We start from the raw sequence: 15,400 nt of genomic DNA on the forward strand, positions 1-15,400 counted from the left end.
TTATACCCTCAAGTGCGCCCGACTCATGCGCGCTAGCCACCAACGATACGAAATACTCACTAACTTTGTCTGCTAGATCAACACCACTAAAATTACTAGCTTCGGGATATAGCCTGTCAGCGGAACAAGAGTAAGAGCACTCCAACAGTGAGCTTATCTTACTCCAGAGTATCTCTTGGTCAGGACACCACTAAACATGCTTGTTTGATAACTGTCCTTAGCTCTTCGCAATGTAGCATTTTTGACTATTACGTAAAGATTTGAACTTTGTGAAATTTTTTGAATTTCTACTTTGTAAGAATGTTTGGTACATCTTATTTTTCTTAGTAATTATTCTGGTGAGTAGTTTGATAATCCAAGGTTTGCAGCCTTGCTTGAGTTTATGTATAGTTTTTTATGGGAATGCATCCCTGTAAAACAAAACAAATTCCTGCAGCAAGGAGTTGAAAGCTTCATCTGTTGACACATAACCGTAAACAGAGTGGCAGCTAAGTCTCCTTATTGAATTTCTAAAGCTGTTCAATGTTGTTGCGTTAAAAAGTTGTGTTACATGTTTACTTTGTTTAGCAGGAGCGTTGACAGTACCGTGGCATATAAGGTAGAGTGGAAGTAACGCATTGGTAACACCTCCGGACATCACACTGGTTGATCTACTAGTAATAACTAAATATATTAGTGTTGTCGTCGTCGTGTTTTAGGCATTGGCAACGTTACTACATCCAAAAGACAATATGATTCAAGAAAAGCAACCAGCCGTCTTCTTGTGTTCGAATTTTCGTTCCTATAGACATTGATAAACTCCGATGAACATAACATATTTACATTCATCAGCATATTGAAGCAACTTTTCCATGAATTAAAAAAATCTCAATACAGCCTACAGGTAGACGGTAAACAACAAGATAATGTATTTTGCCGTAATTTACGGACATTACATAATCAGGTGTAATTACAGGAAAATTGTCAACTCTTTCACAACGCATCTCGCTTTTAGCCAGTAGACAAGCTCCACCGCCTCGTCTGACGCTGCGGTTCAACGTAAACAGCACATAGTTGTAGAGGACAAAGGAATAATTTCCATTTACCACGTTTCATTTAGCATAATAACTGAAAGTGTCAAGTTTAACTCCTCCACAAATGCTTGAAATCCTTCTTGCGTAGCACAAGCAGACTGAATATTTATATGTAGCAGAGAGAGGAATCAACTTTTATTTTGAACAAGCTCATTGGGGTCTTGAGGAATTTGATAAGTGGCAGCCATGTCAGGATATCCGGTTACGACATAGGCAACTCTAAGATATCCGTGTCTCCAAGTCCTAAGCACAATGAATGGCATGCGCTTGCACCACGCCCGCTCTACGTGGATACACCTCTACGTTACGAAGCCATGCATAGTGATACCCCTTGTCGCGTGCCCATTTTTCAGCTAAACGAAGTAACGTCCTGTTTAGATTGTTCAGGTTTTCTGGAAAGAGAACTTCTAAACACCTTACATTGCCGCAGCCAAGCATGTACAAGTTGTTTGTTGAATCGGACAATAATTCCAGGGACCATTACGGGTTCTTCAGGAAGTCAATGCACTGCCTCCACGTCTTTCGGGCCCAGGTCGAGAAGTTTCGCCAATTGTGCGACTTACTCAACATTTGTTCGTGGTCCGTTGCCCAATACACTGTGAATTACTAGATTATGTCGCCTCCTTCTCCATTCCAGGTTATCTACGGCTAGTTTAAATTGACATTTTTTTTTGTCCTTGCGTACAATCGACAGCATATACATGTTTCACGATTTTCTTTACTTCTGCCTCCTGGCGATCCATTTTGCGCAATTCTTCACCTTACTTATCTGACATTGGCCAAGAGCCATCTCAATACTGTCGACATTAGTCGGCAGGTTCTGTACCTTTTGCAGTTTGGTTAGTATTGCTGTCAACATTAAATGAATAGCGATGTCTTTGTCGTTACGACCACCTCTCTGACGTAACGAGTAGCATGCCGAATACAGGCAAAGCCAAAAAAATGCTTTAGATTTACATCGAGCAGCAGTCTCCGTCTACCCAGAACATTTACCCAAACTGTATAGTTTTCACTCCGCGAAATACTCATTGCGCGGCTCTGTGCTGCCAGTTGCTTAGAGCATGTACGACAAGACCTGCCATCGTTAGCCGTTTTCCAGTGTGCGCAGACAGCACAGTGCTGAAGATGTGACGGTTACACTCGCAATCTACAGGTATCAGTTAATGAATAGAATGGACACCAATAACCAACCGGATGCTGCAGGTATGGTCACTGCAGGAGCCTGCGTGGTGAGCCCAAGAGCAGCATAGACCGGATGACTCTCCTGTATTCCTCACACAACAAAAAAAGCACTTTTCTACGTAAGGTGACACGTTTGGCAGCAGAGGCGGCGCTTTGAAAGTATATGAAGAAAATGAGCGTACGGATCTGTGAAAAGTACAGATGCGTCAACATTCGTCCCCGACGATTCCTGCCGCCACTGCCAAAGTGCCAACAATCGAAGAAAGACATGGGCGTATTCCGCTATGCATTAAGTTGATATCGCAATCCGCTATCCGCTATCACCTGGGGCATCACATAGTATGGCCAAGTGTAAACAACTTGGACGCCGGCGGCCGGCAACGGTGGTTGAATGCCAAGCAAGGATGGGGCGATGTGGCTTGCTGGAATCTGACGAAGCCCGGGACAAGTTTTCGTCACAACCCCAAAATGTGGTTCCCCGAGCACCAGCGTGCTATTCGCGAACATAAAAACACGCTGAAGCCATCAACTACGATTGACAATCTAACTGAGTAGCCCGAACGCATGATCGGACGAGCGAGCGACCGACAGCCTCCTCTCTTTCTTCCTATGGTTCCACCCCGATACCCGCCGTCCCGCAAGCGCGAGCCTTTCCACCCCGAACGAGCCTGCGGACGTTCGAGCAGTCTCGATGGTGCTCGGTGGCAACCTGGTACCATGGAAGCGGGTTGTGACCTACATGGGCCTGCAGACAGACCACCGGCTCTCGTGGGCGCCAACTGTCAAGGCGCTCATCGCTCAAGTGCCTAAGGTCCAAAAGTCGGTTGACCGTCTGCTGCTCCGCGGCAGAGGATGCACACCACAACAGTCTATACGCCGCAGCGGCTACTTCAAAGCTTCTATATGCTCTCCCACTCGTGGCTTTCCCTCCGGTTCGTGTGGACCACCTGGAACTCCCTCACCAGAAATCCATCCGCATGATACCTGGCTTGCCAGAGACTTGGCACCTCGCTGACACCCTAGACGAGACAAAGACTTGGCCGCTGTCCATGCCATCCCGATAACGTGGCCTCCATCACGTTGACAGGCTATATCGCACCCCGGCTAGCGCGGCTCTGCTTCAAAGGCTGCGGAGCCATCCTCACTCGCGCTTGTGCAGCTTGTGCCAGCTGTACGAGAATGTTGCGGCCACCCTTTCACGCTAGCCATCCATCCACCTCCTCCGCACAATCAGCCATTGGAGGTCTCTACTATGCTGCAGGGCCTCACGAAAAGGTGATCACCATCCTGCGCCTTATACAGGCCGCCGGCGTTCCTATTGAAGGACCGTGTGGACGGGAATCTTGACATCAACGCGGAAGGCTCCATCCACGCAGACTCCGGATCTGCCATTGCCGCCTGCGTGATCCCTGCCCTTATGTGCTCGGGAGTGTTCCGGCTGCCTTTCGTGGCAAGCACCACCACTGCTGAGGTGGCAGGCCTCCTTCTGGCTGCAGGCATGCTGGCGGAGGACGCCCCGGATTCTTCGGTTGTGATCCTGTGTGACTCGCGGGCGGCGCTCCTAACGCTTCATGGACCGGGGGCCACCCGCCTTGACGTCGCCCTGCAGGCGGAAATGGATGGCGCCCTTGTTTCGGATGGCTTGAAGCTGTCGCTACCCTGGCGCCCCCCTCACGTGGGCGTCCAGGGCAACCAGGAGGCTAGTCCACTGGCAAAGGCAACATCGTGCCATTGTACCAGTGAGCACCGCTGTAACAGCCTTCATCTACACTAGGTACATGGTGCAGCAGCACATAATGGCAATGCAGAGCGGTAACCCTCCCCGCTCACTTCGTGATCGTGGCCTCGCTAGCCAGGAACGGTCCCTCCCGCAGCGCCTTCGGATGGGCTCCTCCTGGACGTTTCGCCTAGGTACATCAAAGAACTGGCATCACCCGCGGCGTTCTCAGCGTGCAGCAAGGATGAATCGACCATCTACTTTGTTCCTGGCTCACCTTCTCCAAAAAGAAGGCTTCTATCAACTTCTCATTCCGGCGCTATTGACTCCCAGCGCTCACGGCGCCCCAGCTGCGGTATCCCCGCCTGAAGCATGGCTCCGCCATCATACACCCTCTTATGTTCCTTCAGGACATGGGGCTGTAGTGTAAATTGTAAATGCACCGTTGGGCTACCGCTGACAGCGGTACCTACCGGCACGGGGTGCTGTAATCGCCTCTCTTCTCTCTTTTCTTTCTTCTTTATGTCCCTCTCCCCTTCTCCAAGCTGCTCAGTCATACTCCCTAAAGGGCTGCAGAAAACAGTGTAGCTTCCTCTTCACAATCACATTCTCTCTATCGAGTGACAGCGCTTAGCCCTCTAATGCCCTACCCGCCCCTCTGTTATGCTACAGTTCACGCACGAGTGCCACCGCTAGCCCTCCTAGAAACTCCATTGCCCAAAAGTACGCGCCCTTACCCCCGGCATGTTCTTTCGCCATCCCTTCCCCAAGTCTGACCACCATCGTACCACATATCTAGCCAAATAGCTGGTCGAATACGCAAAGAAAGCTATTCAAATTAGGAAAAGGCGCAAGGGGTTTAAATTAAGCAATTGGGCAGGCTGTTCCAACTTCCAGCACAGTGATGGAACTGTAGGCGAAACACTGACGCACTGTCAATGCAGAATGCGCAGAGGCATTGTTGCGGTGTACGGGACCCACACCTCCTCTTTCAACAAGTTTGGTCGCACGTGACACACGCGGTCTTAACGTAGAACCTAAAAACCTTAACGTAGAAAGGAGCCCTGACAATTCGGCCTTAAAAGTACAGATTCGTAGCGCAGAAGTGTAACGCAGAAAAAAAAACAACAACAAAAAACAAAACACCCATTTAACATCCTGTCATTCTTCCCTTAATCACCCGTGCATTTTTTTTCCTATGCCCTTTGGTCATCTCCCATTTCCCACTCATTGCTGTGCTACTTCAGCTCGATAAGTACACTTCTGTTTCACTTCCGAAGAGGATACCTTGCAAGAATGTATCGCTTTCGTAGGAAGTTTTCCCATCAATCCAACAATGTTTCGTCACTTCCTCTCCTTCGCTAGTTCCGCCACCATATTAGCAAAAATATTTTTCATTTCCTAAACGCCTCTCAATATTCGGTGAATCGACAACTTGACCAAACCAAATGCATCTGATATAATTATAACAGCATTTAGGCTGTCGGTTAGCTCAAGGGAAACCATGCAAGCCATCGAAATGTGTACATCTCCAAACGAGGCTTCTTGACAACTGTTCATCGACGTCCATTTGGACTAGAAAATAAAAAAGGAGCAGTTCTGCCGAAAGGCGATGCGTTGACTGTGATGTAATATTGCTGGAGACCTATACGAAGTAATGATAGTAGATTTATCGGCCGTATGGCCTTGTCAACAAAATACACCTAACTAAATTAAAGTGCATCGTATCACGCGCGCACACGCAAATACGAATACATCTCACTCGATGACCGCGGAAACTAGCTGTCAAACGCTGGAGTGAGGAAGCGCGGCAGCAGCAGCGAGCGAATTAGTCCTCGAGCTGCGTCCCGCATTAACGCGAAGTAAGCAGCGAAAACTCAGTGCGTCACGGACTCTGTCCGCATCGCAGATCGCTTTCAAGATATGCGGCATGGATGGGCGTGCACGACCACCCGGAATAAAACGCACCCTCCCACCCTACCCTTTCTCAAGAACTTCGCGTGCGACGGAAGACGGCGCGCTTCTTCCCCGTTCTCCACACTGTGTGCGCGAGAGTGAGCCGCAGGTTGTCACTCGCACGTACTACACATGGCGCGGGGCGACGATATTATCGCACTTGGACTTTATACGGAACCTCACGGTGACGCCGACGGCAGAAATGCGCCTGGAGTGTCCATATAGTTGCTATAGCAACAGAAGTGGTTGCACAACGTGCGCACATAAAATTCTGCCTTGTAATGTGCAGCAGCCCGGCCGGTACAAGAAGGTAACGTACCGGGTTTTTCGAGTGGAGAGCTGCACCAAAGCTACACCTACACCCATTTCATTACTGATTCACTGAGTGGTTTTTCGGGCCAGACCTCGTATGCACGCTTAAGTGCTGAAGTAGTTAACGCCGGCGTATCTTCGGAAAATTACACGAGAAACAGCATTCCACCGCTGCTGTAGCCAAAGTACCTCTGTTTTGCGTGCTTGTTATCTTAAGCAAACGCCCCTCTTGGGCTGGCTGTGTCAGTGAGATTTTTCAAAGTAATTTTACGAGAATGTCGCAACCTTACCAGTGGACAAAACGTGTGAAAGAATTTGGGGCGGTAAGAGATTGTTTTATTTAAGAACCCTGAAAGTTGTTTTCCTTTTTCGAAAAATTTGGATTTCTTATTTTCTTTATTACTTTTCTTACCTATGGCAGGAGTACTCCTAATTGCCTGCTCGCTCATTTGTGCTTTTGCTTGCTACCATGTTTTTTGTTTTTCCTTTTCTACCGTTGCTGCCACTGGCTGCTGCCAACAAGCGTACTTTTTTTAAAACGAACATTTTTTTTGCGAAAGTTGGAAGGTTTCGTGATCATTGCTTCGGCCTGGCTCATCCTTGACGAATAGACCAACCAATAACAACGGAGCAAGCACGCCACTCACTCCACTGGCTACCTCGCAGCACCAGCAGCCTCGGGGCATCCGCGCCTGCCTTGCAATGAAGTAAACCCTTCTTGCGGATAGAATGGATTCGAATTTCGACACGTACATGCGCGTCTCTGCTGCCTCTTAGAGCATGATGCGTTGCAGGCGCCTGTCCTTCAAGGTGTCTTCCACCGCTCTTGTGTTCCCACGTGTGTTAGTATGTGTGCGTGCGCGTGAGTTTGCGTGTATGTAACCACGTGCACTAAGACAAAGTTTCGCTGTATATAAATTCCAACTCGTTCTATCTGTTGCGATTCATTTTCCGGTCTCATTGTCCCATATTTTCTTACGACTCGCGTCATAAACCTCTGAAGCAGGCCTCACTCATCGGAGCCCGTCTCGTAAGAATACATATAAACTCACGCTCGAATAAATAGGCGAGCGGAGTCGCGAAACCTTTTTCTAAAATATTTACATTTCTGTAATGCTAATGATGATATAGGCGGTTCTATGGCGCAAGGGACAATAATGGCGAAAGTGCGCTAATCAATGGTCTAATGTAGTTGATGGTTTGGTCAATATAAACGTTAAATCTATAGCGTGGCCGTATAGAGGGCAAAACATTGTTGCTGTGAAGTGCATAAAGTATATACGTGTTAAAGTATTGACAATGTCTGGTGAAGTGTGCGACTGACACGAGAGATATGGTTTGAATTGATTGAAATACTGAAAGAAGTCAATGTCAATAGCACTCCTGCCTCGTCAAGGCGCAAGCACCTGGAGTGTCAAATTCTGCTATCTCTGCAACTGCGGCCGAAGCCTCTTGTGGGAGGATGTGCTACGAATCTCGTGGGCTAAATACATGCAGCACAACTCTGTTTAGAAGATATAAAGCATCTCAGGCACTGAAAGACGGTTCCGCACCAAGAAACATTGTTGGATGGAGAGGAGTATGCTGTCGATAAGCTGCAGGAAAGTGCTTTATTCTCTCTGCTTCTGCCTCCCGCCATTTCAGCAAGACATGGAGTACGTTCAGCCGCTCGCTACATCCACCGCAAATGGGAGGTTCATCACCAGCCTCCCAAATGTGTGCCCAATTCTCAACCAACATCTAGGACATCTATTCGTCGCGTGTTTGCTGTGGACGGCCAATTATCTAAACGCAGCTTGAATAAATGGAGCTTATTCACGGTAACTTTGTTCCAGATGGATCGCCAGAAAAGTCAGACCTTTCTTTATAAAGATAGTTTCAAGTCTGCAGAATCTACAGAAGATTCACAGTGTTCCTTTGTTGTGGACGTAGCAAGTTTGTCGGCAACCATATTACCCGCAATGCTTCTATGGCTGCGCACCAAGCATATAAGGCCATGCTGGTGAGACGCACACATCGTGCACAGAAATGTGAACAGACCGTTTACTACAGGATTGCTTTGTCTTCGCAGAGACATTAAAGCTTTCACAAGAATAGCGAGTCTGTAAATATAATTGCCTATTGTATATTTATTTGCTTGATGTGTTCTACAGCCGACAATGGTGCATAGGCCTCAGCAGTAAAGATATTTATTTGCGGATTCAGATCATGAGACTCCGAGAAGGATGGACCTACTGCTGCATAAGACACGCCGGCATGTGATCTCGATACGTCAGTATAATACTCGGGGCACGAGTATTTTGCCTGAAGTTCGAGGAAATACATCTTAATATGTTCATCTGGGGTGTGCTTAGTGATCTGAGCTAATGATGTGTCACATCCTATGAGCTGCCACTGCCACGGTGGAAACAGCTTCGCTGGAGGCATCATACGATGTTCAAGCAGTGGCACTCCCCTTTCTTCGCTGACACTCGGCATACGAAACCAGAAAGGCTCTCTCGCTGCAGGTCGACCGCGATCTGCCCACTTAGACAACTTCTTCAAGCCATGCTGCACCTGCCTCTCGCACACTGAGGTTACAGGATTTGAATCCTATTTGTACGTCGTCGACATAGACGGAATAAAAGAAATGGCTGATGGTAGTGAAGCGAGGAGCGTGTTCATATTCGCGGTGAAAAGCGTACAGCTCAGCACGCCTTCCTGGGGCACACCAGCTTCTTGCGTGAAGAGACGCAACAACTCATAGCCGATTTTGACGCGAAAAGTATACGATCGGCCAAGGAGCTTTCTAATACGTTCAGCATGCTCCCGCGAATATCTATTGGCGACAGGTCTCACAGGATTTCTTGATGCCACTCTGTGCCACACGCTTTTTTCCACATCGAAGAAAAATTATAGAGTTATTTATCAACGAACGCGTCTCGAATGTTCCCTTTGATGCGCACGAGATGGTGAGTTGTAGACCACCCTTCTCGGAAACTGAATTTATATTCAAGGAAACTGAATTTATATTCAAACTGAATTTGTTGCATTCAAGGAAATATGGAAGACGATGATTAAACTTATTTTTTCAACACGCTTACAAATGCAACTTGTGAGAGCTATCGAGCCACCAATGAGCATCTTAACCCTGCTTCAAAACTGGAATAACAATAGCTTCCTTCCATGCGATTGGAAGGCATCTAGGAGCCCAAATTGTGTTGAAAAGTGCGAGTAGTGTCAGTTGTGTATCAGTGTGCACGTTTTCGATCATGTCATACATGACTCTGTCAGGTTAGGGAGGAGAGCCCTTGCATCTGGTTCAGGCAGCTCTCAACCGGGTAATACTGAAAGGACGCGTATATCCTTCGTTTTGCCGGCATTTAGGTATGAATGGCTTACATTTCCTTTTCTTTGTATTTCATGAAGAATTTTAAGTAATTTATTCAGCTTGACTTACGTACGAAGTGCTCCCCAAGAGAGTCTGCCTGTTCTTGTAAGGAATTCCCTTAGTCGTTCGCCAGAGACAACCATGGGTTTGCTGCCCTTTTTGATTTCTTACGACATCCCATACTTTCGCGTTCTGTCTGCATGAAATTATACCCGAGAGAAACCCCACCCAGCTTTATCACTTTGCCTGACGTCGTGTTCACTTTGCCTGCGTTTTATTGTGTTTAAATGCGATAGCATTTTCTGCATTTGGCGATCTACGCAGTTCGCCCCAAGCTTTTTGTGCCTCTTTTGCGCATCTCTTCAGTCTTCGTTACACCTGGGAGCATGTCTTTTAAGTGAAACACCATTCGTTTGTGGGATAAACTGTTCAGCTGTATCAATCACAACATCTATAAAATATTCTACAGCATCATTTACCCTAAGATTGTTTGTGAAATCTCATGCTAGATAAATCGATTTTCCAAAATTCTCCCACTCAGCTGATACCAACTTCCGAGTTTAATGTGATAGGAAAGTGTGAGTTCCAAAAGTATTCTATATGACATTCCATTCCAGGTCAGGCAGAAGAGAGGCAGAACCAATTGCTTGATTTGTCGATGAATACGAGTTACGTTGGAAGTTGTAATAGGTGGGCTCCTTTTTTATATGATGTCAGGAAAAAATGTTCAATGAGTTGACCTCTTGTGTCGCAACGGGGTCTCTGCACGGCCATCCACGGACCACTGACCACCAGCGACCGAGGAGCAAAACAGGCGAATGGACTAACGGAACACATTTGTTTTGCTCTATGAAAAATAACACGACCGTGCAGCCCTTCTTTCCTAGGTCAACTAATCCTGTGTCCGTGACTGGAAGTTCTCTGGGATGCTGTTCCAACGGAGCTCGCCATTGCGTTACCGAAATACGCCATTGCATTAGACGAAATACGTTGGTTTCACCTCTTTTCTTTTTATCCTGGAAGCACGCTTGGAAATCCACTTCTGCTAAGTGTCGTTTGCTATTGAATATTCTTCACAACCCCTAAATTCCGCCCCCGGAAGGACAGTCTGCATTTGAGCAACAAAATATTATGCAGAAACCATCAACTATGATAGCCATTGTAAACGACTAGCGTGAAGGAACGGACGAATGAGTGAGCGAACGACACTCTCTTCTCCACCCAGCCTCCCTACTCCCCCCCCCCCCCTTTTACTGCAGCCCGTCCCCATGGCTCGTTTGCCTGACAGCACGGGCCCTTTCACTTGACACCTACCCTCGACTTCACGGAGTTCTTTTGCTGTAGGCGTGGAGAGCGAACAGCTCCACTTTTTACTTGGTTTGTTGGCATCAACGCCGCCAGCGTTCGACGAAACGCTCGTCTGCTCACACGGTGTATTTCTTGTGGGCGAGAATTCGCAATGGATTCTCGTCCTCCACATCCTCCACGACAGGTTGGCCACCGTGGGCGGCCAGCGAAACGTGCGACGACAGAGCGAGGGACAGCCTCCCCTCCTTTTCCCTCTGGATCCACCGTGCCATTTGCATGCCCAAGAACAGGCGCCCCTTCAATCCGATTCCATAGAGGAATGAGCAAGCGAACGAGCTGTCAAGCCTAGCGCCCTCCTTCCCCTCCGCGCCACTGGGTTGCGCGATAATTTACACACGGCTGCCACACCTTCCTCTTCCCGCCGACCTTCTTGACAACTCGATTGCCCGAGAAAACGCGTCCTTTCCCTTGGCAGATTTCTTCGACTTGCCTCCGCCAAGGGTGACCATGGTTGTACCACATACCTAGCACGAGAAGGGTAGAATAAGCCAATGAAGGCTATTCGATTTAGACAAAGGCACAGGCGGGTTCAATTCGGCGATTGGGGAGGCTTTTCCAACTTCCAGCACAATGATCGAACTGTGGGCCAAACACTCCCGCACTATCAAATCAAAAAACGCAAAGGCATTGTTTCAGTGTATAGGACCCAGCATTGCTCATTCAACATGTTTGGTCGCACGCGACGCACACGTTTTTAACGTAGAACCTCTACACTTTGAAGTATAAAGCTGCCTTGACAGCTTGACCTTCAATGTAGAGATTCGTGGCGCAGAATTCTATGGTACCTAAAAAAAAACAAGACACATTCAACATCCTTTGATTCTTCCTTCTCTTCACTCGCGCATGTATTTTTGGTTTGCCTTGGCTCATCTCACATTTTCCACTCTTTGCTCTGCATGAGTACAATTCTGTTTCTTCCCCGATGACGAAACATTGCAAGAATTTATCGCTTTCGTAAAATGTTTTCGCATCACTCCAACAATATTTTCAACCCGCCGTGGTTGCTCAGTGGCTATGGTGTTGGGCTGCTGAGCACGAGATCGCGGGATCGAATCCCGGCCACGGCGGCCTCATTTCGATGGGGGCGAAATGTGAGAACACCCGGTGCACGTTAAAGAACCCCAGGGAGTCAAAATTTCCGGAGCCCTCCACTACGGCGTGCCTCATAATCAGAAAGTGGTTTTGGCGCGTAAAACTCCATATTTACTTTTTTACAATATCTTCGTCTCACCCTCTCCTTTCCCAGTTCCGGCACTGTCTGGGTGATAATATTTTTCATTGCCAAAACGTCTCTCAAAATTCGGTGAATAGACGTCTTCCGCAAACTAAATGCATCTAATATATTCTAAGCGCAATTAGGCAGTCACTGAACGCAAGAGAACAGATACACGCTATCGACATTTTTTCATGTTCGCGCGAGGTTGGCGACTGTTGTCGATGTTCACTTCGACATGAAAATAAAAAAAGGAGAAGTTTCGCTCTAAAGGCGGAGCATTGATTGCGATAGCAAATTAGTGCGGAGCTATACGAAGTAAGGACAGTACCTTTATCGGTCGTGTAAGCTTGTAAAGATAGTATGCCCAACTAAATTAATATGCATGGTAACACGCGCACACGCAAATATGAGCACATATCACTCGATGACTGCGGAAACTCGCTGTCGGACGCTGCAGTGAGGAAGCGCGGCAGCAGGAAGGAGCGAATTATTCTTCGTGGTGCGTCTAGCAACAACAAGCCGTGAAAACACAGTGCACGGTGCACTCTGTCCCAGTCGCAGATGGCTTTCGAGATCAGCGGCCTGCGTGGGCGAGCGTGGCCACCCGTGAAGCCCAGAGTAAAACGCACCCTCACTCCCTCCCCTCCCCCCCCCCCTCCAAACTTCGCGCGTGAAAAAAGACATCTCGTACTTTCTCGCTCTCCTCGCGTGCGTGCGCGAGATTGAGCCCCTATCGGCGACTCAACGTCGCAGCTTCTCACTCGCCCAAGCAGCGCACGGCGCGCGGCCATGATTTTATCGAACTTGGATTTTATAAGGAACTTCACGGAATAAAAGTCTGCATTTTAATGTGCAGCAATCCGGCCGGTACTAGAGGTTAACGGAGATTTCCGATTGGAGCGGCTACACCATGGCTGCCGATCTTCCCATTTTATTGCCGAGTCACTGCATGCTTCCTTCGGGCAGACCTTGTTCATATGCTTAATTTTAGAACTTGAATGGTTTACCAACGCGTATCTTCGGAAAGCAATATCAGCAACGAGGCCACGCGATTCGACTGCAATTGGAGCCAGAACACCTCTTCTTAGCGTAGATGTTATCTTCAGCAAACCGTCTTTTTGAGACTGCAAGCCGCAGTGTCATCTTTCAATGCAATTTTGAGCACTCGTCGCAGCCATGGCAGTGGAGAAAATTTATGGATGAATTTCGTGCGTTAAAAGAATCTTTTATTTACGAGTTCTCAAAGTTCCTGTCTTTCTTTTATAAAGCTTGAATTTTTGCTTTAATATATGACCTATCGTACTTATACCCGGGAGCCTCCCAATTGTTCCCTCGCTCATTTGTTTGTTTCATAGTTACCGCCGCGCTATTTTCACTTCTGTTGCTGCCCCCGGCTGCTGCCATCACCCATGCTTTTTTAAAAGCGAATTCTTCCTTTACCAACATCGCCAGGTTTCGTGAGCGTGGCTTGACTTTTTCCTTGGTGAATACGCCAACCAATCACAATGGAGAACACACGCCGCGTGTTTCGCTGGGTTCCTTGCTGCAGCAGCTGCCTTCGCCCATCCGCGGCTGCACGGTAATGAGGAAGTAAATGCTTCATGGGATAGAATGCATTTAAATTTTGAGTATGTACGCACGCCCATGCTGCCTCTGAAACCATGACTGTTCAAGGCACTGATACGGGCTAGTCGGTCTGTCAAACTGGGAGCCTCAATAGCGCAAATGAAGTTTTCAATACTTTCAAAACTGCTCGCGTTGACCTGGCCGTAAGATGGTTTTTTTGCGGTGAAACAAGAGGCGGCGCGAAGCATTCGCTTTATGATGCCGGCGCTCTTCATGGCGAGAGCATTGTTACAGGGAATGGTCGGGGTCATCGAGTGAGATATGCTTATATTGGCATGTGCGCCTGTGACTCCATGCTTGCCATAGGCGAATCTATCAGGGGGACTGGGGAATACCCCCGCCCCCAACACACACTCAGTTAGAAGAAAGGCAAAGTGGGCCATTTTCCAGCCCCTCCTACTCCCCCCTCTTCGCACACGCTTTAGAAAAAGAGCAGAAAACAATAATGATGCCAAGTTCTCTCTCAGAATTGTTCGTTAAGAGAAGGTTATGTCATAAATTTTGAGCAATTGAACATAATCATGTATATCTGTTAAATACTGTATATTCACATATGTAAGTTGTACAGAATAAGCAAACTGCTTTTTATCACTGATTGTACATTATACCTATATTCCAATACGTCATTTGTGCTCGCTAAGCACACTGCTTTGTATCACTGATTGTACATATCGCCTTACATATTCTCACTTATACGTTTGTACATTGCACACAACAAAGTCTACAAACTTCATTTTATTATGTCCCCGTTGTCATCAATACGGGCAAGAACCATGTCAAGCTGGAAAAAAAGCAGCTTTTAGTTCTTGTCCCAGTGTTCAATTTCTGTAAATGAATTAATACTAAATGAAGATTTATTTATTTATTTATTTATTTATTTATTTATTTATTTATTTATTTATTTATTTATTTATTTATTTATTTATTATACCCACAAAAGTGCGGTTTTAACGTGACAGTGTTAAGGGCCCCGCATCGCGGTAAATCCGGTGTCGGTGTCGGCGGCGTTGTCCGTGAGAAAACTACCATCCCGACGACGCATCCAGAACCGCGCAGGCCCTCTTCGTGGCGCATAAGCGTTACTGAAATAAATGAATGAATAAATGAATCTCGAAGTAAAATTCACCAAAAAATTCGCAAATAACGGCTTTCGCGCAAGCAGCAGAGATAGCAGCGACGGATTGTAATTGAATACACGAAAAAACATAATAGCGTTACGTAGAAACTCAAACACGAACCCTTTTTCCAACTGCCCTTTGAGGTTCGACGCGACTCTGCACACCTTCCGGGATCAGCCCACGCAAGAGACCACGTTTCCATCAGCAAGCTCGCCTTCCACCATAGCGCTCGCCGCCAGCGTTTCCCGGTACAAACTACGGTTGCATAAACTACCGTAGTTTGAGCGTGATTAGAAGTCAGGCGTCTTTCAGTGTTATCGCGTTCCATTCTCAAAGGAGAAGCTCCTCCATTTCTTTTATTCTGTATCCCTTGTCTGGGCAGCTCGGATTCTCTTTAGGGCCTCACCGCCATATGCTGTAGCATGTAACACTTAGCCGTCCGTATTAGGCATTTAAGAGTAC

At 47.3% G+C, this 15,400-nt stretch overlaps 1 protein-coding gene across 3 annotated transcripts in view; it reads right to left on the minus strand.

The window, feature by feature from the left end:
- The window catches only part of LOC139048005 (uncharacterized), a 353,724-nt gene that overhangs the window by 38,664 nt on the left and 299,660 nt on the right, over positions 1 to 15,400 (minus strand). Inside the window, exon 4 of one of the 3 annotated variants that reach the window (XR_011507428.1) lies at positions 14,766 to 14,902. The exons of the other annotated variants lie outside the window; for them this stretch is intronic. The gene's annotated coding sequence lies outside the window, so the exon portion shown is untranslated. Of the gene's footprint in view, positions 1 to 14,765; positions 14,903 to 15,400 lie in introns of those variants that run through there. 3 annotated transcript variants of the gene reach the window in all.

This window comes from Dermacentor albipictus, chromosome 7, assembly GCF_038994185.2.
Source record: "Dermacentor albipictus isolate Rhodes 1998 colony chromosome 7, USDA_Dalb.pri_finalv2, whole genome shotgun sequence".
Taxonomy (NCBI): domain Eukaryota; kingdom Metazoa; phylum Arthropoda; class Arachnida; order Ixodida; family Ixodidae; genus Dermacentor; species Dermacentor albipictus.